General features: G+C 45.1%; 1 long non-coding RNA gene across 3 annotated transcripts; it reads right to left on the bottom strand.

Moving 5' to 3' along the window:
- Window positions 1-15,874: 15,874 nt before the first annotated feature.
- LOC146183891 (uncharacterized) lies at window positions 15,875-24,402 on the bottom strand. Of its 3 annotated transcripts, XR_014708809.1 has the most exons (4): window positions 24,072-24,402; window positions 22,483-22,608; window positions 21,833-21,999; window positions 15,875-17,613 (listed from the first exon to the last, which is right to left on the bottom strand). It is a non-coding gene; the product is annotated as an uncharacterized LOC146183891 (long non-coding RNA). The 3 variants fall into 3 exon arrangements; XR_014708808.1 differs by lacking the exon at window positions 21,833-21,999 and having other exon boundaries at window positions 24,072-24,367; XR_014708807.1 differs by lacking the exons at window positions 22,483-22,608; window positions 24,072-24,402 and having other exon boundaries at window positions 21,841-21,995.
- Window positions 24,403-25,498: the final 1,096 nt, after the last annotated feature.

Genomic DNA, 25,498 nt, shown 5'->3' with positions numbered 1-25,498 from the left:
CAGAAGACTATACGGCATGGTCACTTTGGCAAGTGCTGCAAACTCAGACTTTGCCTTTGAGATAAGAGGGTGAGATCGGAATCCAGCCCTCCAAGACCCTTGGATCTTGAGTAGGACACACTGCTTCTAGGCCCAGGTAGGACAAAGGTCTCTCCCATATTTCTCGAATTAACCAGGTCCTGCACTAGTTGAATCCACTTGACCCCTGCAAATGTCTTAGCTTCATCAGTCCACTTAAGGGCAACGCTTGGCATTCATTGGAAAAAGAAATTGTTACCTTTGCAAGCGGAAAGGTCTATTCCAGTTATTGCAAGAAGGAAATGACCCCGAACTAAACATTGTCTCCGTTATGTCAGGCCCGCTGTAATGTTAATACTGTGTGGAAGTGGTGCTGTTGAACACAAGTGTGATGTGAGTGGTGCCCTAGGAGACCTAGCATATCATTGAAAAATGGGGGTAAATGTGCGTCAGTGCTTGAGAAAGTAGGTTTTGACATGTGGCAAACGCAAGGACAATCAGGAAAATTTGTGAAGCATTTAACACAGCCCAGAAAGGCATTTTCATAGGTCCTTTATGACTATCATTCAGCAGGAAAGAATTCATGTTCATTGCGGGCACAGGCAAGCAAAAGAATGAAGCAGATGGACATGCTCAGAGGTATCGTCACACCCCTCACAAAGCTTCAAGAATTGCTTGATTAAGCTAGTACAGTCACAGTCTATAAAGTTGTCCTACCTGCTTGAAGCTGATAAACATGCTGAGCTGATGAGTGCTTCAATGGTAATATTCTAATGCAAGAAGTTCACGGAGGTGGTCTTTCTGAGCACTCAAGTCAAATTTCAAAGCTTTGCAGATAATGTTTAAAAAGTGCTCCTGGCAACTGCTCGCAATCAAATAAGGTGACGCCTCTCGTGCGCTCACTCTTCAATGATGTTATTGGGGTCTGCTGGGTGCACAAAATAACTGGACACTCCCAGGTGATGCAGGCAGGCAGGCGGGACAGGGCATGGTGGCATGCGTCGAGTTGATGGGGACAAGAGTAATTTTTTGCACCGATACGATCAGTGCTAATGCAGGTAGCTTGAAAATGTTTGCATTGCAGAGGTACTGATTGCTTGCACGCGTTTTCTAGTTTTAATAAATGGCTTTTCGTGGGCCCTTTCAGTAACAATTCTACAGCAATTATGTGCGAGACGAGACACTCATTTAACAAACACAGTTCCACTGTAAAGATATGAATGTAGCCTATACCATGTTTTGTCATAACTCACTAGGCACGTCAAGGTGTTAAATCATTCGCATGAAATGTCAACCACGATATTGCACATGAAAGAACTGAACAATTGACTGCTACAAACTTGGCTTGACACTGCATTTAATCTTTGTTTCATCAAGATTTCTGATAACAGGAAACTTTTTATGAGGCAGTTTGAGTCTAGAATCAATGTGTACCTGTTAGCAAGGTATGACTAATTGTACTGGTGTTATAAAATGCTTTGGAAGCAATAACGGGCACACAATGCATGCTCATAACTGGGAGGTGAAAGAAGTTTGTTCGTGAGAACTTTATGCAAAACTGTGCAAAATATGAGCGCTCGTTACATTTGTGCAGTTGTGGAAGATGGTGGCTTAATTATTTCTTCCTTGTCCCTACATTTCACGCAATTACCTTTGAATCAAGATTGCTGAATAATTGAGCTATAATTCAGTTTGCAGCATGAAGTTCATACTTACCTAGAGAGCATGTACTATGGTTGCATTATCTAGCTCTCTTATTTTGCGCATTTTGAAATGCAGCTTTTGAAAGTTTTCACAAAGCCATGGCAGCACTCGCGCATCGTCACAGTATCACCAACGAAACAGCCGCAGGCATCTGAAAAAAGCTGCAGTACGCTAGTCGTTTTAGGGCAGCAGGCCCCGTCTCAAATATTAGGTTGTTTACAGCCTTGCCAGAGACGTGTGCTTCGGAATAAGCCCTGAGCTGCGTTCTAGCTACAACACCCGTATGGAGTCCTAAACGAAGGGTCATCTTTTAGTTATCACTGCATGGAACACACCGCGCCTACGCTGCTCGTCGTCCTCGGGTCTCCGTCCGCTTGTCCGAACCATGATCCACTGCCGAAGTTTACAACGTTCCTGATGATGAAAGCTCTATGGCTCCACTTTGATGATGTCCGAATTCAAAACCACCGTGTACAAGTTTCTTCCCGTGCTGCGCATGGTGCTGCGCCACAATGCGCCATGCTGCTAATGTCGCTGTGGTTGCGTTGTGTTGCTACGCTGCTTACTGCTACTGTTCACATACAATCATGTGCCTTTAGACACATTACAAATTATTTTGTTTACTCGTCATAACACAAAATACAATATAATTCACTACTTTGCGTGCATGTTTTGGAACAGTTAAATGTGGCTATATTTGACACATTTTGTTTTTTCTCTTAGTGTCATTGATGTTATTTTGCAAGATGGCTGCGCCCAGTATAGTGTGTCGAGCGCGCCGGCTGGGATGGCTCGGAGAGCAATGAAAGCCGCCGGCCGTCGCATAGCGGCGCTAGCGGCGCTGTGGTGCGAGAGGGTGCGAGCCGGTTTCTCGCGCACATTGCGCCGCGCTGCTGAGAGTTGGAAAGGGAGCTGCGCGTTGCTTTGGCTCACGTTTAATACTTTGTTTTAGAGCTATTTCAGGAGCTTAGGATTGATATAACGTTTTAACATGCTAATGTTAGTATCGAATTGCTTTGTGCAGATTGCTCGAACTTGAAAGCTCAATCGGTACGTGAGCCACACGCTAACCCGGTAAACGCACATGAGAGCTTTCGCGTTTGGAGGAATTCAAACTGAAAAAATACAAGTCACGAAACACAGATTCGGTTTAATAGAACGAAGGCAGCATGTTTAATCAAAGGTGACAATGCGAGTGGAAGGCAATGCTGGCATGTTCTTCTCACTTGTCCTGATACCCTAAAAATTCTTCCAAGAAACGCATGTCTGGGCTACCCGGCTTAAGTGCACGCTTGGTTATCCTGGAGGTCATTATACTCGTATCAGGCGATTGATTAGCTTGACGAAGTCTTCTGTTGGTTGCACCCGAGTGTATATATTCTCCACATGCCGCCGGTGCAAAAAAAGTCCTTTAATAACCTCATCTCCAAAAAGTTGGAATGCAAGGTCAACCTTCATCTTTTCAAAGTTATTGGGTCTTAAGCATAAGCTAGGCTGTCATCCACGGAAGGTATCCGCATCCATGTAACCGGAATGAGAATGTCCTCAAACGGATGACGGCCTCCGTGGTGGTTAGGTGTCTGCGGTGTAGCCTGGCTGCCACTCTGTTCACCCACAATGCCCGCTTCACTGGAGCCGGAGGAGTCGTTGCAGTCTTGAAAGCCAGCTTCGAGAAAACAGGAGCCCTCTTTGATTTCCGAGTCCGAATCGCCGGGTCCAGTCCCTGCGTCCCGCTTATGGCGTTTACGAGCTGGTTGCTGCTCGCATATGTTTCTTTCCTTCCTTTTTGGTGCCGTCTTGGGCACCAGGTGTGGAGGGTATAATGTTAACGTTTTGAAAATAACCATGTTAAAATAACCATCTTCTACATGCTTCTGTTTCGCACCCCAGTTATGTAACCCCCCTCACATAATAACTCCAATCGGAGCCCATGAGGTATTTGAATAAAAAAATAAATAAAAAAAACAGCAGAACACAAACGAGGAACCTTTACTTACAGCGGCTAATTAAGGTACACCGCGGCCTGCGATTGCACAAGGTTTTGCCGAAGTCACCATCTTTTGAATGAAGAAGCTGACGAAGTTTTTTTTTTTTTTTTTTCTCAGATACACAATATGCACGAGACGCGGCCGGTTAATCGCGATGAAGCTCGTTGGTAATGCCGCGCTTAAGGTGAAACATGCGCCTAATATATAACTGCATCCATATGACATATGTGTAGCGCAAAAGGACAATCGAGGGACACAGAAAAGGTACACAACACAGGTGCTGTCTGTAGCGCCTGTGTACACTCTTTGTGCTACACACTGCCATGGAGCACCGTTACCGACTCGCCCAGGTTTGCATCCTTGTGAATATAACTGCATGCTCTAAAAATGTTTCTCGCCAACATAAGCAGTTGCCGTTTACCTTCCGTCATTTTTATCGATGCTTTGTTCCCATTGTACAGAATGCGTGCTTACGTAGCATCAGATAGCGCAGTAATACGTACGCTCCTTGTTCTAGCGGTAGCCCCGTTTGCCAAAAAAGCAAGTCTTCTCTGTGCACCACCGCTTTCTTTTTGGCATTTTTCTCTGCAGTCTAGTGAGAGGCACTGGGGAAACAACAATCTGGAACCGCGCTTCACCACTGGCGACACAGTAAAAAAAAGAAGGGATACAGGCGAGCACAGAACGCGCGCACAAAACGAGAAAAAAAAAACAAAAAAAAACGATGCAATCGTCGCCGAGCAGCTAGAAGTGCGGAACGACTCGCATGAGCAAACACCTACACCGTAAATAAACTACTGCACCTTCGTGAAAGCAAAAGACGCGCAGAAGCAGGTTTAACACGCACGCACAACACCAACAGATTGCCGTATTCTGAAGAGAGAAAACTGCGTCGTCTGCTCAAGTGGCACCCTCCCGACAAGCAGCGCCCTCTGCCGCTAACGATTGGCTTTCATTGCAAAGAGCTCCATCCTCGCCCATAGGGAAGCGCGGGCGCTCGTCACACTAGCCAGTATATTCTCCTCAGAATATCTCAGAGGTCTGTTTTGCTCCTCCCGGTTTGCGAAGCATTTCTTTTGAAATTAACCTTAAACGAGTGTGGAAACAGTTGCGCTGCAAGTTCACATTTTTTTCCCAGCAATAGTGCTGAAGCGATGTTGGTTTTCTGATGACCACTTCAGGCACCGTCTGCTTCCACATTAAGCCGGATTTTAAACTATTGGCTTTCGTGAATTGTCTTGTGCTTACGGAAATGCACTACAGATATTTATGTTCTGAATGTATGCGGTTTTCACGGACGCGGTCCGCTGTTACCATAGGGTGTCTACGGCTGTTGCCGCATGTGTTGCCCGCAAGTACTTGGCTCTGGCTAGTAGCATAATGTTGATCCGAGTTTTAAAGCGTCTGCCTGTCTAGTTTGACTGCACTGGCGCTAGATCCATATAGTTCTTTGGTGGTGCCACGAAATGTGCGTCATTAATTGAAGTTTCTACTGTTATACTTGTGCTACTGCTTCGAGATTTGAGCGCTCATGCTTCAAACTGTTCGATTGAGACTTGTGCTGTTGGGCAGGTTGGTTCGACTTCAAGGCCAAAATGGACAACACACACGACTCAATTTCGTCGTTGCCTTGGCGCTGGTTGCCTAAATCATTATTTTTTATCCTTTACTCTGTAAGCGGTCACACATCGATGATAAGTATTTTTGTGGGGGTTTGGTATGTCGTTGCTATATTTATTTGTAGCTGTGGGGCCGACCAGTTGTAACACACTGCCTCCCCCATTAGATATCCACTGCAAGGCAGTACAAACTACAATCGAAACATGCAAATTCTAGCTTTGTAAAACATATGTACACTTGGTTAGCAAGCCTGGCTTTTTGCTTGATGGTAATAGAGTGCTTTTGTAAATAGATGAAGAGCCGCAAAGTGGTTCGCTCTCCTTAAGCCAGGGAAGCCACATTTTGGTCAAAGTGTTTTTTTTTTTCTTTAGAAATAGCAATACAGCATACCCTACATACATACACCAGAGCAGATGCATGCAACTTTTTTTTTTTAACCAAATTATAACAGCTTGTGCGTGCTGTTCAGATGTCATTGCCGTGCAGTAAACAAATTGAAGGAAATTGCCTGTCTTTGTTGAAATTGTGTGTTCTTGTGTTTTTCACCGGTACATTAGAAAATCAATAGTGCTTCAATCAGTTTGACTTCTGTGTAATTTAAGACGTCATAAAGTCCTTGTTAAATTTAATACTGGAGTGCTCTGCCAGCAGTCATCTTAAATATTGTGGTTATCCAATCCTTTCATGCCACAACAAAAAGGAAACATACTAAATGTATATGCAGCATGAATGAAGACGAGAGTTCGGTTGCTAAGAAAGGGGACAGCTGGACAACTGCCATAATGTGGGTACAGACCTCTTCAGACTTGAGTTGCAGGTAGGACATGGCCTACAAAGCACAGTTCAAGGAAGGATGCTGACAATTGTTTGTTGCTGCTAGGTTAAATGCACCTTTTTGGCCCAGAAACCATAGTCCCCAGAGTTCATAACATTTTCACAACCATTTCAAGCTTATTGGTTCCATCAAAACCTATGGTACCTACCAGGCTGTTTGATAACACACATCCACAAGCTTTTGTCTGTAGAGGGTGCTAGGAAGCTGCTAACAGATATGGCCTACAAAGCACAGTTAAAGGAAGGATACTGACAAATGTTCATTGCTGCTAGGTTAAATGTACCTTTTTGGTCCAGAAACTGTAGTCACCCGAGTTCAAAGTGCATGAATGCATATTCATGTGACAGCCCCACGATGCCTTCCTTGTTCACTTCTGTAAGGGATGCCATAGAGAGTAGCGGCACAGTTGATTTCAGAACTCCTCAGGTGTGTCAATTAGTAATTTTATGAAGCTGGTATAATTTCATCTCAGTGTGACGTTTGTATCTTTTGATAACAGCTTTTACCGACAAAGACGAAGGATTTGCATGAGATCCTGCGTAGCCCCTGTGCTAACATTTTTTTAGCCTTTAATGACCGCACCCTAGAACTCAGTTTGACTGAGAAGGAAGTACTAAACGTTTTCAGGTATGTTGATGATTTTCTAATAGTTATTAAAGAACAGAAAGATTTGACCTACACAGATACTGTAAGCCCAGTTTTAGCCAACTTTCAAGAAGAGGGGCAGGGATTGTGTTTTACCCGTGAACTCCCTTTGCGAGGATATTTTCAGTTTAAGTATAGATTTAAGTATTACCTTGGGCGAGCATCATGTGTGTTGGCAATACTCGCCTCGAGCACGGAAGGAGCTGCTGCCTTATTCCTCGGCTCATTCAAAGACTGTGAAAGGCGCTATTGCTAACCTCTGCCTTGGGTCTGCTCTTGTGAAGTCGTGTGAACATACTATGCAGGCGAGCTTTGAAAAGCAAGTGGATTGATTTGCTATGGCGGGGTTCCCAAGCTCGGTAATCACTGGTGATGCTGAAGCCTTCCTAAGGAAAACCAAACGTGTAATGGTTCAAAAAGTCGTGCGAGACAAGAAAGTCAAGCGTGAAACCAGAAGTGGTACCCTATGTTCACAGGGTTCCGCACAATGTGAAAAAGGTTCCACGAAAGCTTGCACAATTATGCGCGCGCATTGCAAGCAATGAAAAGGAGGGCGCTTGCAGCAACAAACATGGCAAGCAGTACGTGAAGTGCTGCATAGGAGTAGTATATGAATACCACTGGCCTGCGCAAAAGCCTATGTGGGCCAATCAAGGCGCCGTGTGAATGACCGTGCAGCTGAGCATGCACTATCACAAAAAGAACCAGGAGGTGCACATCTTTCACAGCATTGTGCAAATTGCTTCGTGTGCAACCGAGCGGCAAAACATGCACCGGGGGAAAAAATATGCGTGCACTGAAAGATATGTGAACCACGGCTTCATGAGATAAAGATTCTGGGCAGAAGTAGAGATTTGAAGGCACGCGAGGTCTTGGAGGCGTTTCACATAAGAAAGAGAGGGAAAGCGTGTGAGTGGTACATCGGTTCACCTTTTCAAGACCGAGATGACATATCTTGAACGGTTTGTTTAATGCGTCGTGTTGTTGTTCATGCGCATGCCTTAAAATTTCTATATATTTGCTGCCTTGGCAGTGAATAAAGGCCAGATGAATTTAGCGCTCGTCCTGCGTCATTCTCTCTTGTGTCACTTCTTAGCACTATTATTTTCAGTCTCGAACAGTATGCACTATTTAGCCCAAACTGACATTCTTCTAAACCATTTAATCATGTTGGCTATAGGGGCCATATGTGACAGAAAATATATTTAGAAAGCTGTGTATTCATAAGTCACTGAGAACAAAATATATCAAAAAGGCTGCGTTAATCATATCTGGTTCACTTTTCATACCCTTCTACTTTAAGATGACAGACATGGAGTACGACTGAAATCGACAATATGCAGGGATTGTCTGCCAACTTGAGCATCACAAGAATTTTGTACCTTTTTTCCAGCTTTACAGGACACAATAACAGATTTTTTTGCAGATAGTGACAGTGTAGGGCAGTATTGTTTACGCATCCAGAAATTACAACACCAGAGCTTAATGGTTTTTACTTGGTGCATGTGAAGAAATGAAGCAGGAATAAGTTCTTAACAGAGGTCCATATTTTATAGCAATGAAATTGCTCATGGATGTTTTTCTCAATGTGAAAAATACAAGTTTATGTTAATGAAGCAATGAAACTTAATTGAAAATGAAAAATAAGTTATGTATAAACAAAGACGGAGGGTAAAAAAAGTAGGAAAGGAGAAGGTCGGAAGCACTTCACATTTTCCACTGTGGCCATGGAAAAAGTCTGGCTCTTCTGGACAATGACACCGGCTAGGCAGTTTCCATCAACCTTAGCCTCAGACCATTTGTGCCAAGTGAACACCTTACTGCAACATTTCTAACTAAATACCACTATTGATGATACGTCTATGGAAAAGTTTCGCTTCTCGTCTTGCAACTCATTACATGATGGAGCTGAAATATGTTCCGCTTATAATAAAGTTGGCTGCGAGCTTCTCACACTTTTTGACAGTTTTCACTGGTGCAGTATGCTACTGTGAATGGTACAGGCGCCCAATTCTTTAACTGGCGTGTGCAAGCGGCGACTTTTCTGTGCGCCAGCGCCATATGACGGAGCGAAGTTGGAAACAGGATGAGGCTAAGCGAATGCTCACAAAGCACGCTCAACTGGACGGAACAGCCTGGCAGACGACGCATCCAGCTGAGCGTGCTTTGTGAGCATGCGCTTAGCCTCATCCTGTTTCCAACTTCGCTCTGTCATAGGGCGCTGACGCACAGAAAAGTCGCCGCTTGCACACGCCAGTTAAAGATTTGAGCGCCTGTACATCTGGGCACTCTATTGATGTGCACTCCACTGGTGTCTTATTCATCACATGCAGTGTTTATTCCCTTCAAATTTAATTTATCCTAAGAGTGGCACAAGGTTGCTGCTGCAAGGTGCATGATGCAAACCAGCAACTTTCACTTGATGTACTAGTGGTGAAAGTGTGTTGCTATTGCTAGGGGGAAGGACTATACCACCAAGGCACAGCAGAAGCCAAATATTATAGTGATTGTGGATAATCCTGCCAGAATTCTAGTTCATTGGGACAGTTTGTCCATATCGTAACAGTAGCAACTAGTGGCTGCATGGGCAGCAAGAGCGCAGGTATGCTGCAAAGGTTAAAACATGCCAATGATAGTACCTTTTTTGCTTCATGCACATTGGCTACAAATGAATTACTTCTTCTCTATTCCTCTATGTGAAAACAGTCACTGACTTTGTTTCATGCATTCTGTCTCGCTTAACTGATCAGTATAGACATATACCTTCACCGGACATGGCACTTTGGGCTGGTGGCAGAGAGAAATGGATTAATATATTGTAGCAACAAATTGTCATCACTTACTTTGCAAAAAAAAGAAACTTGCTTGTAGAAGTTGAACCCCTTATACCACACCAAAAGAGCAACAAAAAGCTGTTTAGTAACCATGCAAATTAACGAAACAAAACTCGCGAGTGCAGTCAGAGGCAGCAGATGGCGACGGGGCATAACGCAAACAAGATTGTTCTGAAAAGTGTCACATGGCTGTCATTTATCGAAAAAGTAGCATACAAAAACAATGTTTCATACTGTAAAGGTCACTTCCTCTGATGATAATGCGGGCCATCTCCAAATTTTGGAATTGGTTTCCAAGATCAAATAAAAAAGGGCGTGCATGTCATTCATGAAAGCGGACGTGTAACGAACTTCGTGCTTTACACATAACCAAACTTCAATCACAGCTGTAGAGTTCCAACAACAGAACTGACTTGAAAGCTCGCAGAAGCCGCACATTACTGTCAGTAGAACAAAACACGTCATCCCGAAAGCAGCCAAGTGCTTTTGGTCTCCGCACTTTCATTTAATTGTCGCCTTGCGAAATGCACAAATCACTCTCACTGCATGCATGGCGGAACGTGTCTGCACGCAGTAGAGGCGGTCAGAAAGCACAGCTGTGGACGGTTTGCTTTTTTTTAAATGCAGGTCTTTTCTTCACCGGAGGGGGTAAGTAATACAGTCGTACCTTAGTGGGGATCTTGCCGAAATACAAGGCTTGGGTTACCTCATAAAATAGATCGCATTTCGGGGCCGATTTGCATGTAAGCGATATGTAACAAATCTGCGTCTGAGCCACGAAGGGCTTCGTGGAGCGGCCTTGCGCCAGCGATTGAATCAATGCACAAATCGCATTTAGTTCATCCGGGGCAAGACAAGATGACTAGCCTCATGCGGTCTTTGGAGAAAACTCGCGGCACAAGTATAGCACAAGTCGCTGAGCACCGTGGCTACATCGTGTCCAGTAAGATTTCGAACTACGTCTGCAGTCCGCGCCCACACAGCGGCAATCAAACTCTTGAAGAAGAGCATAAAGGCCAAACAACCCGTGCGTGGCAAGAAGAGCATCAAGGACACAGCCTTCCGGGTAGACGCTGCAGAATGCCGACGCGGCCATGCTGCTAGGCCTACTGGGACTCGGCGGAGCCGCAGCTCTGATAATATGGCAAGAATGGGGACGCCAATGGACCCTCCGGTAGTCGCTGTGACTTCTGCAAGCACAACGGCAGGCTGCGGTAACGAGCCTTTACCTGGAGCTAGCACTTGGCCACAGAGCAACGTAGACATTACTTCGAATACGAGGACAACGCTCGGGCCGCTACCCGAGCTAAACGATACACATCAGGCTATGGATGTGCAACAGGAAGTCGTCACTAACGCTTCTCAACGGACACCCCGGCTGGTCATACTACCTGGGCCGCCAGTCAACACACCACCGGCAAAGAAGGTAAGGGCCGCCCCTGATAAGCTAGCATCCGCTTATCCAACACCAGCCTTGCAGAAATCCTTCAGAGTGCATATCAGACCTACAGTGCAGTTTGATATCACTAAGATACCCACCAGAACAATGCAGAGAGTAATAGACGCAGCGCTTGGTACCACAGGTTACCAGGGGTTTGTAAGCCACAGGGCATCTAATACTGTCACAGTACATTTAGCCACCATTGAGGATGCACGCAAAATGACTACAGTAACACAGATTCCAATCACGACAGAGGAGTATCTTCCTGTCCAGACGTATTTTGCGTCAGGTCCAAATACTCAGCGATGTGTCCTCTATGACCTAGACCTACAAGATTCCCCGGAGACGGTGGCCAGAGACCTAATATCAGGAACACATACTGTGTTAGCCGCACGTCGTATGGGGAACAGAGGCACTTTTCTCATCACATTACAGGGACCAGATACTCTTCCGGACAGATTCTACTACAATGGCCGCATAGTGCGACCCAAAACGTACAAACCTAGACCGGTTCACTGTTACAGGTGCTACAGAGAAGGTCATATGCAGAAATTTTGTCCATATGGAGTTAACCCCGAATACATAACTGAATCTGGAGAAGCGAAATTCAAATGCGGCCTATGCAAATCTGATGATCACGATATCACTTCATCTCAGTGTCCGACAAAAAAGCGAAAGCTCGAGTTAGCAAGGGCTGGACGACATAAACAATATGCACCGTTAATGGTTAAAAACAGATTTGCAACTCTGGCCGAAGAGCTGTTTGATGACCCGCTAGAAGAAGAAGAGCCTGTTGAGGTGGTTGCACAGAACAGTGCATCTTTTGCTTCTACGCTAAAACATGGACGACGCACAAAACGGAGCACAGTGGCATTCACTACTGATGATTTTCCGGACCTTAAAGACTGCACAAGCCAGCAGGATGCAATAGAAAAAGAAATTGCGATGCTTTCAGCACAAATTGCACAGCTGCGACAAAAGAAAGCACATATAGCGCAACGACGAAAGGAGAGCTCAGAAAAACAGAAAGAAACGCTTGCAGGCAGTACGACAGCAAGGTTAGTGAATGCTCCGAATTGTAAACCTGCCGATAACATACCTATTTGGAAGGCGGTACTGGACACGCTTACGCAACTGACACACCTCATTCAGAGCAGCTTACATCATGGATAGAAGTAGCCGAAACAAGTGGCAACAGATTACACAATGGAACTGCAGAGGGCTCTGTAATAAAGTTGGGGAATTAAATACAAAATTATTGTACGGTAAGCTACAATCATGGGCGTTCTTGATACAGGAGCACAATAGGTTATATTCAATAACAGGATATATAGGGTACCATTGTCCTTCTATCCCTGATAAACGAGCAAGAGCAGAGGCCGAAACACCAGGAAAAGCTGCCGTTTACATTAGGGCCAACATTCCCCAAACGCCACTTGACTTGAGCAAGTGGTGCAACACTCAGCAGGAAGTAGTTGCTGTACTCACGCGTCCGAACAAAACGCCCCTTATATTAGTGTCCATGTACGCTAGGCCAAGAAAAACAGTGCTTAATCTTGGATGGGTTAAGCATATTCGCCATTCATACCCTGGAATTGCGATACTAATCGGTGGAGATTTTAACGCTCCGCACACCGTATATGGGGATATGATTATGATTCTAAAAGGGGTGATCAAGTTCATACTGCCTTCACAGAAATGGAATTTACACTGCTAAATCATCCAGGAGTCGCAACACTACCTGCAACACAAACACGCTCACCAGACTTGACGTGGTGGAAGGGCCCTGGTGCACCACTATGGCAGGCGGAATTAGATGCGTGGGGTAGTGATCATGTCCCCATTGGTATTGGTCTTAATTTGGGACATATGAAGAAAATTCGAAAGAAAGCGTCTGTTACACATTGGGATGGTGTACGGCAGGATACTCGAACGCATTCAGTTAGCCCGAATACTCTCGTTACTACACTTCAAACGGTACTCAAGGATCACACCATTACAACTACAGTGAACGAAGATCAGCCAACTCCCGACCTGCACCTACTAAAACTTTGGGCACGCCGAAAGCGGGCCGAGATACAGGCTGGTCGCCATCCTGAAGACGTGCAAAGAAGAATTGAGGTAAACAGAGTGACGGCACAGGCACGCCGATATGAAAAACAGCTGGCTCATAGGAGATGGGATGAGTGGTGCAGTCGTTTGGGCTCAGGAACGAATAACAAGGCCCTCTGGAGGACTTTCCATGGCATGGAAAAGAGGCGGCAGGTTAAAGATCATGCAGAAAGTATTAGACTCGCATTACAGCTTACACCAGAAGAGTTTGCAGATCAGGCTGCTGCCCTTTTCTTCCCGAACTACGCACATTATCCGGCGCCTTCACCGACAGTGGATGCGGTTGATAAAACAGGAATAACATTACCATTTACCAAATTGGAGTTATTGGCTGCTATAGAAGAAGCGAATGGTAAAACTGCGCCTGGACATGACGATATTCCTTATGAAGTATTCAAGAATTTAGAAGGAGCCGCAGTTGACGGCTTGTTGGATGTGGTAAATGAGGTATGGCAAGGAGGAGACATTCCACTCGGCTGGAAACACTCGGTGGTGGTAACAATACCAAAGGCTGGGAAACCTCCCACAAGTCTAGAATCTTTGCGGCCTATCTCGCTAACACCCACAATTTGCAAAATCTATGAAAAGATGATAGCCACCCGCCTGTCATGGTGGTTGGAAAGTAATAAAAAATACCATGCTCGACAAATTGGGTTCCGAACAAACCTTGGGACAGAAAATGGACTGGCTGTGCTCGCTGAAGAGGTCATACACGTGTCGCCTTATAGCCACCTAGTGCGCACTGTAGTGGCTACCGACATGGCGAAGGCATACGACAACGTGTTACATGCCAAGATTCTTAGCAACATGGAATGTATGGGCATTCCCTTGCAGGTCATAAAAGCAGTACATAATCTGCTTAAGGACAGGACGTTTTCTATCCGGATAAACGGAAAACAAATTGGCAATTACACCTCGAACAGAGGCGTGCCACAAGGGTCAGTGTTAGCACCTTTATTATTTAATATCGCACTGATCCCATTGGCGTGGAAATTAGCTAAAATACCAGAAGTGGGGTTCATGATATACGCAGATGATGTCACGATTTGGTCTGTTCATAAACAAATTGACAGACAGATTCGGTACCTGCAAGAGGCTTTAAATACCATAGATGAGTACGTGCAAAGTGCAGGCCTGGAATTATCACCTCAAAAGTCCAGTTACATTCATGTTGCCAACAAGAATGGAAGAAAACAATTGGCAACGCAAAGAGTCTCCCTAAAGATTGGAAATCAGGCACTGGAAGAGGTGGACGAGTTGAGAGTTCTTGGCCTAGAAATTCACAAATCCGGCAAAGGAACACAATGGCTTCATAAAGTGAAAAAAGTAGCTGCGACTTCCTTAAACTTGATAAAACGCATTTCGTCTAGGGGAGGAGGAGCTCGAGCGGACATGGCAAGACGTCTTGTACAATCAGTGTTACAGCCGAGGATACTATACCAGGCCCAATTCCAAAGACTCACGAGGCGGCAATGGGCAAAATTGGAAACAATAAATAGAAACGCAATGCGCACTATCACGGCCTTACCAAAACTTACCCCTATCCCTATTCTCCAAGAGTTTGCACAGATAAATACGTTGACAGAATTAATTGAGCAACGAGAGGCAACAAGGGATATGAAGCGAAAGTACGTTACGCCCATAGCATCCTTGTACAACGAAGTGGCAGTTCGAACACCACCAATGGCTGACCCCCCTCCTTGGGAATTCACTACTATCACGACAAACAAGACCACTCGGCTTCGTCGCAAAGAAAAGCTGGCATCTCGACCTCTGGTTGATGCACTTCCAGGTACCTTAATTGCATATACGGACGCATCAATTATAGAAAATGGCGGTAGAACAGCAGCTACTAGTCCAACACACAGCGAACTAAAGGTACATAAAGAATATCTTTTAGAATACCCGGACCCGCTTGTGATGGAACTCTATGCAATCCGCGATGCTATGGAGGCCATAAATAAAATAGATTCGATAACAGAAGCCCACATCTATACAGACTCCTTAGCCGCCATAAAACAACTAAAGAAAGTGACGAAGACGCTATTTGTTACCCAGGAAATCCACGCACTCAATAAAAAAACAAAGATAAGCATCCAGATACATTGGACACAAGACAATGCTGAGAACGCTGAGCAGAGAAAAGTTGACCACCTCACACACGAAGTTCCACACACTAATGCGCCCCCCACCAGGCTCCCTTTCGATGCCCGCTCCGCTGTTTCCATTTTAGCATCCTCTTTAAGGAAAAGTACACGTGCCCTCATTCCCCCGTGTACATTCCCACTCCCTCGTAACTTAACGAGATTGGAGGAGGTTTCCCTTAGAAGGATAAGAGCTGGGGCGGCCCTTACCCCGTCGGTAAAATGCCGATGGGAATCGCAAGCTGAAATCGGACCAACAACATGTCCAAAGTGTTCCACACCAGCTGCAGAAGTGGATGTTCGCCACCTGCTATGGACTTGTGCAGGGACAAGGGAATCAAGGACAAAGATTCTGCGCGAAGTGGGTCTAACCACAACAAGGGAAGATGACTTTTCTAAATGGCTCACCGACAACGCTAAGAGCGGGAGCCTGCTCCGGTTCCTCACGGAAAACCATTTACATGAGTTTATATAATATGTCTTATGGCAAGTTTGCGTACAAAAAAAAAAAAAAAAAAAAAAAGTATAGCACAAGAGCGCGCACACACATCCACGCAACAACGCGCATCGCGCACTGCCACTGCTGCCACCACAACACGGGCGCCGAGAAGGTGTTGGCCGAGGCCCACGGGTCGCTAGCGTGGAATGGGGGTGTCGGCCGCAGCTCGTAACAGCCAGCCGACGGCCTCTTCTCCCTCTCCATCTTCGTTTTCCTCATTGCGCCGCATGCGTTTGTTGGGATCGGATATACGCGCCCCTTATAGTGCTCTATACCCCGGTCTCGAGGGAGAGGGCGCGCGCTCTTTCTTACGCCCTTCTCAATCGCTGCGGGAACAATGGGAACTTTTCTCCTTGAGCTACGCTCTCCGCCACCGCAAGGGGCGCGACCTGCTCACTGTTCGCTCCGCGTCTGCTTCAGCGGCGGCAGGTGGTTTTTGCCTGGTTTCGTGTTGTCGCTCGCGAGTTTCGTGGTGAGTGCAGCCCCGAAATTAAAGAGCACAGAAGGTAGATGCTGCAGCGGCATGTCGTCAACGTACCACACGTGAACGGATATAAAAAACACTGTCGTTCAGCAAACGTTCGACAAGCATGGCATACATTGCGGCACGGTAGCTACTTTTGTTCATTTTAATCCGAATTTTTCCCAAGCCTGTACACGAATGGGAACAAAAAGAAAACTGAATGAGCAGTGATCACATCGAAGCTTCTTCAAGGCTAACATGACAGCAACTCGTCTGCAACAGCAAAACCGTCTTTCAGCGCTAGATGCGAAACCATTCATGTAGCACCGAAGATGAAAATAATTTCATAAAAATGTAATGTAAATTGCAAAATGCTTGCATGATATAAAGTATTAGTACAACAATCAAAGTAAACGTTGTAGGGTTGAGTTTTAAGTGTTATTACCCAGACGGCCATAGACGTCCGACGGTCGACCGACGGACGTCCGTTTTCGGACCTTCGGACATCCGACGGAAGTCCGGTTATGTTCGATATACGTACAGCGGACGTCCGTCGGACTATCGTTCGTGGATCCGGATCGCGTCCCACGGACGTCCGACGGGCAGCCGGAGGCGGACATTCGGACGTTTCCCGGAACATGCTTGCAGGGCCCGCTATTGGTGTAAAAACTTGCCAATAACATTCGTGTAAAGCTCAGCAAGCATGTGCCATGGAAATTTCAGTCACATACTAGTGCTCAATGCCTTTGTCGTGAGAGTAAAGCAGACAACAGAATATGCAACAGGTTCAAGTTTCCTGTTGTCTGCTTTACTTTCACACACAAAGCACTGAACAGTAGTGTGCAATTAAAACTTCCATCAAAGAGGCACATATGCTAGCTGAGCTTTACACAAATGCACCATTCCTGAAAACATGCTAAGTGCATAGGCATACCAGCATGCGAGGTTGTAAAAAAAAGCATTTTTTTTGGCGTTATTGCAAAACTGCATGCATAAATAGTCTACACTAAAAAAATATCGATGTTAAGGAATGGCATGGTAAAATGCAGGCCAACTGGAGTATTAAGAATCTACTTGAATAATTTTTTTTAATTATCCTTGGCTGTGACAGCTTTTCCCTTGGGGAGGTGGTGAAGGAAAAGGTATTTATTGAAACCTAATATTTCGGAATTAGCGAGGAGATGATCAAGTTCTCTGTGGGCGGCCTCCGCAGGCCGGGATTCCAGGAGCAGTTACTATCCTGTGCATTTGCTCGATCAGCTGTTGCTGGTCTTTCAGGCCTAAGATGGAAAGAGCAGGCTGGGCTCCTCCTGCAATAGAAGGGAAAATGAAATTCAAGTTATCTGTGCTGAACTTTGATTACACATCTCCAAGGGCAACTGCCAGTTTCTCTCAATCGCTTTTTCCAGATGGCACTGTACGCATGCATCTCCGTTCAGAACTGTCACATACTATATAGGAAGGTCATATAACTGCAGCAAAACCCATGCAGAATAACAAAAAATACAAACAAAGTTTGACCAGAACCTGGCATTCAGTATTTTTATGTTTTTATGTTGTCTCTTTGAACATGCCACTCTGACCAAACATGGCATGTTATGCTTGCTGCTATGCGCCCTCAGCAGTGCCCAAGACATGGAGTGCACATGCAGAGAAACTAAGCATAAAGGATGCTGTATATGAACATAAAGCACAGCCAGAGCATTGCAGTATTACACATTGGCGGCAGAAACCTGCATTTTGAGCGGTTTAACAAGCAGATTTCTAAAGTCATTGTTCCTGCTCTGAAAAGAAGTGATCAATAATAACATCATTTAAAATTGTTACCTTTTTGTTCTGTAAACTGCACATTTCGCTGGTTTCCATGTACCCTCTACCGAAGACATTCCCTGGGCGTGTCGGGGGTATATCGACATCAACATCTAGGCTACAAGCGTCTAGAAAGCGTCTCCTTAGAGCAGCTGCGACGAAGTAACTTATCTGATAACATGCAAGCTGCTGCAGCAGAAAAAAGATAGACATTTGACATGTGGCTAAAGCCCAATGTGGAAGCATAGCCCGCCGCAGTGATTGCGCAGTGTTCATGCTTCTACAAGAGTTAAAAGTAAAGTTATTTGTTTACCCACAGCGCTATATGTGACATTACAATAGCAAGGCTTATAGTTACACAAACACAAAAAGCTGACAACCACAAGCTCCTGATGTATTACTGGCAGCATGCAGCATGGATGTTAGTTACTGAAATATGGTTGCATAATTCTGGCAACCAGCTGTGCATGTATGTTATGGATTTCTCAACTACGCACAACAAATTACAAAAAAATAATGGTATTTATAAATGCAGCCAGCTGTTCACAAGAAACACTGTAGCTTTTTTATGGGGAAGGTAGTGGGCGCCAAAGAAACTGCCCCTGTAAAGGCACCTAATTTGCCCCTATGTAATATCGGGGACAAGTGTGTGGACTACACAAACTGCAATCAAAGCACATAACTTTTGCCCCTATGTAATATCGGGGACAAAAGTGTGTGGACTACACAAACTGTAATCAAAGCACATAACTTTCACATCGACCAGGAAACTCTGACCATACTTATCGATGTGAAAGTTTAACGTTAGTTCTTTCATGTGTGCAAGAGAAATAAGGTCACAATTCGTTTACATCGCGATTCTAGTCCAAAATCTCCAGACATACTGTCCAGAGACTTTCGCCCCCGCAGTATAAGCCACCACTTGGGTAAGAGATTAGTAAAAGAAGTGTATAAAAGACATTAGTGCTGTTGGACAGCCATAGCTATAAAAATGGTATTGACATTGGAGTACTGCCTTAAGGCGGGGCCTAGGGCATTACAAAAGCAAGAGTTAGTGTCCGCTGGTCCTCATTTGAACGAACAAAAAGAGGGGGGGGGGGAAGAAATCTACCTCAACTACATGTTTTGAGTGACACCAAGCCGCAGTTAGTATTAAAGATATCACACAGTTTTGTGGAAGATTTGGGAGCGCTTTGCTGCTTTCTTACAGGATTGGACAAAAGAGCTCACCATCTTCAGAAAGGCACGTTATATAGAAATGAAAATAGTGAATTTACTGCATCTGGCCACAACAACTTGCACACGGAGAGGAAAATGAACTGAAAATTTTATACATGAATGTACGTATTTACAACAGGTGAAACAATGACCATGATCTATGCCGAAGAGGAAAGAGATCAAAATCTAGCTCAGAACGAGTTCTCCAGGCCGCGGGGCCGTTTCATTAACTTCGGGACTCCGCCCACATTTCTCATCCCCAATGACAACGAACTCACACATGACTGGCTAACAAACATTTTGGCATGTCTTTCCACTTTCATAAGTTCTTCATCCTCTCCCTAATACAAGCAATGCAAAAGGGACAACAAATTCATTTCACAACAAACGGAATTTAGAGAATGGACCTCGAAATGATTGGCTCACTAGGTCACATGCCAAACTCTCTCCCCTAGGAAAAAGAAAAAGATAAAAAAATTAGAACCCATCAAAACGGTGTCCCACGTGCGCAACCATTGCCCAAAGCTTGCATCCTTGGCGGCTCCTTTTACAGGGCAATTATTGCAATTATTGGCGTCCGAGTCAGCACCATTGCGGACCACATCAGAGGAGCCAACCCACATCCTCCCGCTCTGCATCATACCGTCACTGTTACACACTTGCCCTTTTTCAACGCCGCCATCTCCCACCATTGTTGACATCCAGGGTTGGAATTCTCAACGAGACCCCACTCAGCGCGCCTGCACTGTATAATTGTCACTTTTATGGGCTCCCCAACAAGGAAGAGGGCCTTACACGCTTCAACCTGACAGTGTTTTTTCTTTGAACGATAAGCAGTTCTTCCGAAAGAGGTGCTCGTTTCAAAGCTGTGCTGCCTCCGGGTGATGGGTCCAGTCAGAGTACTAAGGACCCCTTAGTACGCTTAGTACTAAGGACCCCTTAGTTGTATACTGTTCGTAAAGCTCCTTAAATAAAAATGAGCCCCCTACATGACACAGCAACGAGAACAAACTGCCTGTCCCCGCGTCTTCGAGTGCGACAGCAAAGTCCTCGGAAGAGGGGACTTCTTTCCCTCTCTGCCTACGTTTCCGTTAAGCACTGTAGCTGCTGTAGCTGCTTCTCTGTGCGAGTCTCTCTGCCTCTTGTCCGAGGGCAAGTGGGAGACGGCCGCAGCTGGGCATTGAACAGGTGACCCAAAAAGAGCAGACTAATAATGGTGCCTAGCATACCCACCGATCCCTTACAGAAATCATTAAAGAAATGAAAGCAACACATCAGATAACGCTACAATGTTTCTAAGTGCAAAGTTGACAACTCCAAGTCATATAAATATATGTACAGGGTCGTCCACTTCTAGCTATAGCACAGACACTGCTTTCAAATCAACATTACGTACGAAACAGCCACATATCGATGCAAATCGATGCACACACACAGGGACCCGGATGTGCTGCTTCACATGGCCTGCCACTTAGCTTTATTGTGTGGCCGGTTCGAACGCAACAGCGTTTTGAAGGCGGTGAGCGTGTTATAGCTAGAAGTGGACGAGGCTGTACATCTCCGCACATTAACTAGACAGAAACAGTGCAGAGTAAACTAATAATTCAGTGTCTAGCAACACTATTAAAAGGGGATAAAGGCCACGGGGAGCTACGATTATTAGTACCGTTTTGCCTTTAAACTACAATAACATACTTGTTGCAAGCTTAAATCAAAGATTCACACCTGTCCCACCCACAGCAATGGAACACACATCTGACTCAAGTCTGCAGAGAAAGAGCAAGCTAGACTATTACAGACGCACCCTTGATTATTTTTCTGGCATTTCTGAGGGTGAAGAATCTGACTTGTCAGTAGCATGTATATGAATAAGAATCCTATGACAGTAAATGCATCAGATTTTCTGGAGTGGCTTTTCTTTTCTGACCACATATGAGGTGAGCTATAATTTATCCAACTTGGCCTAGGTTTATTCTATGAATAACAAAGCTATAGCAGGTACACAGTCGTCCACTCAGGCTGAACATGCGAGTGCGTGGCATGCACGTTTTGAGATGCCACTGCATCCATCGCAGCTGCACACCGTAGCGAAGAGGCAGACAGCGTGAAGTACCAGCCTCTAGTCCCTCCACCACCACTGGGGTTCCAAACTAGGGACCCCTTGTTTTTGTCAGGACAGGCCCCCTCAGGGTCAGCTAGTGAGTAACCTCCTGTATTTGTATCTGATGGCAATGTTTTCCACCACCACCCACAATACGCAGCTGCGCATCATAGCAGATGTGAAGCAACAGCTCCTGGTCCTCCTATGCATAAGCCACTTTGCCTTGATGCATGCTTGCGTACCATAGTAAATAGGCAGACGACATGACGCAGCAGCTCATGGTACCTTTACACATGAGCCCCCCCATTGTACTTCGATACGCACCATAGCAAATATACAGACTACACCACACAGCAGCTCCTGGTCCCTCTATGCATAAGCCATCTTGCCTCAATACGCACCTGCGTACCTGAGCGAAGAGGCAGACGTGAAGCTGCAGCTCCTGGGCCCTCCATGCACAAGCCACTTAGCATCAATGCACGGCTGTGCACTGTAGTAAAGAGGCGAAGGACGTTAAGCAGCAGCTCCTGGTCCCTCTACACATCAGCCATTTTGCCTCGATGCGCATCTGCACACCGTAACAAACAGCCAGATGCGACAAAGAAGCTCCTGGTTTCTCTACACATAAACCACTTTGCCTCAATGCACATCTGCACACAGGAGCAAAGAGGCAGATGACGTGAAGCTGGAGCGGCTGGTCCCTCTACGCACAAGCCACTTAGCCTTGATGCATGGCTGTGACGGATGCATTGCTATTTTGCAAACTGCATGCCCCACATTCCCATTCAAGCTAAGAGTGGACGACTGTGTAAACATAAAATACTGGTTATTTACTTCAATGGACAATGACAAAAAGTAACATGGTGGACAATGTAAAAAGAATTTGCTGCATAAAGTTTGTTGAAACCAGTTCTACATCCTACATGTAAACAAGCTAAAACCTTAATGTTGAAGGGATGTCCTGTGTGTTTAAAATCATCACGCTCAAACAACTTCAACACTGACAATCATGATTCAATATTAATAATATAGATAATGATACAATACTCACTTTTAGCCATACCAAAGAAATGAGAATGCAAAGGGATGTTGCTGTTTTTCCCCCGTGGATGACAGTTTTCCACGTTCAAAATGCTGCTTCCTGTTGGCCTACGAAATCGGCTACAGCAAATGGCATCTGAAAAATTTTTGGAAGCCTCATGCTAGTCTTCAGCGAGAAAAGCATTGCCATACAGAAGCAGAACACAAATACTTTTACAACACACTAAAAGCACCAACTGCGGTGCTGTTTTTAGGATGACTAGGTAGAGGTTTTTGCTGTAGCAAGCCAAATGTTAGCCTTCAATAAGGAAAGCATTCCCATACAGAAACAGAACACAAAAACTTTTACAACACATTAAAAGCATCAATTGCACAAATGCTTGTAAGATGACCAGGTACAGGTTTCTGCTATAGCCCACATCATGTGACCAGCGGTTATCAGAAGCCTTGTATGTGAGCATGATGCCCTAGATTCAATTTATGGCTATCATTTATTAACAAGCATGGGTTTAAAGCTACTTTAATATGATAATCTAAGAACATGGTAAGAGCTTTCAGTGCGAGACATAAGCTCAGTATCATGCACTATAAGGTGCTGCATGGCTCTAGTGTAGCTTTGGCATTATCTCGCTGTCAATAATGCAGTGAAGTTCTGAGGAGCCTTTGAATATCTGTAAGGACAAAGCAACAACAATTTTGTTTTCATCTCACTTTTGCTCAACTCGTGTTTTTTTTTTTTTTTGAGCCCGCGGCTTGCATGGCCTCCCAGTATGCCTGTTTTGCATAAAAGAAGGCGTTGCAGGCACCAGAGCTCACAGCCCAACTGTATCGCGGCGGCGGTATGTCAAATTCGTGCCAGAACAGCGCAGAACAACGGGTCAAGAAAAAGACAAGTGCTGACTTTTTTTTTTCTCTCATCTCCTTGTCCGGTTGTTCTAGCCCGTTATACTAAGTGGCACGGGCCGAGGCTCTTTATTTTTCTTTCCTTTTCTGCCTCAACATAACATATGTCCGGTTGTTCTGCGCGGTTCGGTCCCACATGCATAACCAACATGCGCAAGGTGCTGTCCTGGTTTGTCAAAGCTGAAGGAGAGTACTAAACCTTTAGTTATTTAGTAGCTACAGCCGTTCCTTCTAGAAACTGTAGTTAACGTAAAGCTCGAGAGAGAAAGATCAGCGGCTGTCCATAAAAAAAAAAAAAGGAAAAAAAAAGAAAAAAAAAACGCGACGTTTTCACAAGTGCAGGCATGTCGCACGACAGGCTTGAGGAGTGCAAAAGTTTTCTCGTATAGTTTTTACAACTCAGCACGTTGCGCATGGTTAACAAATTAACTCCTTTAAAGCTCGGGCAGGCACTCCTTTATCAGAGACAGAGAAGTTGCGCGGCTTACTGGCGCAGCGTCCAGTAATGCCGAGAAAGATGGCCCTCAGACTTGAGGCTGCACTTTAGTTAGTCGGCGCGGAGCCATCCTGTCAGTCTCGCCTAAAACACTCGACCGTTCGGCAGCTGTACAGAGCTGTTTCCTTACCCAAAAGCTCACCTCTATCGGTGCATCGAAAAGTTCCACTAAAGAAACAAAAGTTCGGTGAAATACTTACTTTGGGATCGGCGGGTGAACAAAGTGTGCCAGCCGCACCAAGCCACAGCAAAAACAATGCTAGCAGTGCATTACAGCCGTAGGTATTTGTAACTGCGCAGAAAATGCAGAACACGGAAACGTGAAGCCATCTTCCATGACTAAGCTTCAACTTGTCAGGTGGATTGGATTGGCTCATTTCAGATTTTTTTGAGGATAGGTTCGGTTTCGTTCTTTTTGAGCTTGCTGCTTGCTGCGTCTATTCAGCCACTGATTAAAATTTCACCGAAGCATCATGATAGAAAAATGTTTAATGGTCATTTAACTTTTAATCAAAAATTTTTGATGGAAGAATTCAACGATGAAACATGCGGAAAATAAAAAAAAACTGTTTAATGGAAACGCTTTCTATCGCATCGATTCGCTCTGGCATCATATATTGCAGACTTGACGGTATTACTGATTTATACGCAGTTCAGACGAGCACGACGACTACAAACTATATCATAGCTGTGTAAAAGCAAATCCAGTGGCGGACGTACGGCGGCTGTCCGCTGGGCGAACGGATTCGACCATCCGCTTTCGTACGTACGCCGGAATTCCGGCGGACGTCCGAAATCGGCCGCCGAGTTGCGGCCGAGGTCGGTTGTCCGTCGGACGTCAGTGGCCGTCTGCTTGGCAATGTGTGGTATTATAAACATTATTTTAATTTTGCAAATTTTAATGAACCTTTTACACGATATTATGCTTCATATGAAAACAACAAATGGTTGATATTTATGACACCACTTGTGCTCGAAGTGGTAAAAAAAGGCCAATAAATGATGAAGGTGATACTCGATGCAGTGACTTACAAATGAGTTCACCTGCTATATCGAAAGTATGCAAGAAACTTCTAAAGCGTTAAAGAAGGACACTCTCACTGAAGACTCATTTCAAGCCTTATATAGCGACCCATTGAGGCTCTCTTCGGGAAAGTAAGGTTAATGTGCGGAAGGGAATTGCATGCCAGATGCGAGGGCCGTAACAGCTAGCGGCGCATGACTACATGACTACATTGTCAAGACGGACGTTTCATCTGAGAGCAAAATCAAGGCACGGAAGGAAGTGATGGCATCTCCTACCATCCCATTTTCCACTGTCACATATTCCGGTTCACCTTACGTCGCTGGATATATCGTTTAGTTAATCAACTTCGGGTCTTACGCTTGCGCTATTCTTCTTGAAACTAGCGAAAGAAGCAGCCCCATGTAGTACGCTCTTCTACGAGGACAATGTTCTAGTGGACTGCATTATCCGAAACCAGAGCTTGTTGCCCTATTGGACAAACCTTTTCTTTTTTTCGAAAAAGCTGCCGTGCACAAATGTTCTCGAAGTACTTAAGATCCTGATTCAGTCAGCATTTCAGAACTCAACACTGAGTTGCCAGAAAGGAATTGACAACAGCTA

The sequence above is a fragment of the Amblyomma maculatum genome, chromosome 7 (assembly GCF_055883805.1).
Source record: "Amblyomma maculatum isolate TAMU_Amacu chromosome 7, ASM5588380v1, whole genome shotgun sequence".
In the NCBI taxonomy this organism is placed as follows: Eukaryota; Metazoa; Arthropoda; class Arachnida; order Ixodida; family Ixodidae; genus Amblyomma; species Amblyomma maculatum.
Note: the sequence above shows the minus strand (reverse complement) of the source record. Positions and strands in the feature narration are given on the sequence as shown.